Source organism: Echinops telfairi, unplaced genomic scaffold (genome assembly GCF_000313985.2).
Source record: "Echinops telfairi isolate 266 unplaced genomic scaffold, ASM31398v2 ScPeMD7_22;HRSCAF=79, whole genome shotgun sequence".
Taxonomy (NCBI): domain Eukaryota; kingdom Metazoa; phylum Chordata; class Mammalia; order Afrosoricida; family Tenrecidae; genus Echinops; species Echinops telfairi.
Genome location: NW_022103919.1, coordinates 18331813 through 18333199, shown reverse-complemented (window position 1 = coordinate 18333199; position 1387 = coordinate 18331813).

Sequence of the window (1387 nt, the reverse complement as noted above, 5' to 3'; positions counted from 1 at the left end):
CACCAGGGAAACCACCTGGGACAAAGAGGTTGGGCACTAGGGGGATCACCAATGACGGAGTCAGCAGGCATCCAGTGTCCACCAGGGACAGAGAAGCTGGGAATCAGGGGGCCAATCTGGGGTAGAGTGTCTGGGTACCAGGGCACCTCTAGGGATCCTGAGACGCCAGGCACCCTGTGTCCACCTGACACAGAGAGGCTGTGCACTAGGGGATTCACCTAGGACAGGACAGGCACCAGGTGGCCCACCTGGGATCCAGAGAAGCCAGGCACCCAGTGTCCACCTGGGATAGGGGCTGGGCACCAGGGAACCCACCTGGGGCAGAGAAGTAGGGCACAGTGGGGCCCACCTGAGTCATACTACCGTGATACCTGTGGGCCGACCTTCGGCAGAGAGGCCAGGCACCAGGCGGTCCACTTGGAATCCAGATAAACCAGGCACCCAGTGTCCACCTGCGAATGAGAGGCTTGGGACTATGGGGTTCACCTCAGGCAGAGAGGTTGTGCACCAAGGGGCTCACCTAGGATGGAAAACCTGGGCACCAGGGGGCCCACCTGGGAAAGAGAAGTCAGGCACTAAGGGGTTCACATTGGACAGAGATGCCGGGCACCCCGGGCCCACCTGGGACAGAGAGGCCGGGCACCAGGAGGCCCACCTGGGGCGGAGAGGCTGGGAACCAGGTGGCCCACCTGGGACATCCAACCGGGATACCTGAGAGCAGACTTGGGGCAGAGAGGTCAGGCACCAGGACTGACCACTTGGTATCCAGAGAAGCCAGTGACCCAGTGTCTACCTAGGATAGAGGCTGGGCACCACGGAACCCACCTGGGGTAGAGAGGTTGGTCACAGCAGGGCCCACCTGGGCCATACCACCACGATACCAGGGTGCCGACCTGCGGCAGAGAGCCCAGGCACCAGGGGGCCCACATGGGATCCAGAGAAACCAGGCACCCAGTGTCGACCTGGGAATGGGAGGCTGGGAACTACAGGGTTCACCTCAGGCAGAGAGGTTGTGCACCAAGGTGCCCACCTATGATGGAGAACCTGGGCACCAGGTGGCCCACCTGGGGCAGAAAATCCAGGCACCCAGTGTCCACCTGGGACAGAGACTGGACACTAGGGGGATCACCTAGGACAGAGTGACCAGGTATCCAGTGTCCACTAGGGACAGAGAAGCTGGGCTCCAGGGAACCCACCTGGGGCAGAGAGGTCAGGCACCAGGGGGTGCATCTGGGACAGAGAAGCTAGACACCAGGGAGCTCCCCTGGGGCAGACAGGTCGGGTACCAACAGGCCCATCCAGGACAGAGAACCTGGACAACAGGGAGCCCACCTGGGACAGAGAGCCCAGGCACCAGCCGGCCCACCTAGGGCAGAGAGGCCAGCCA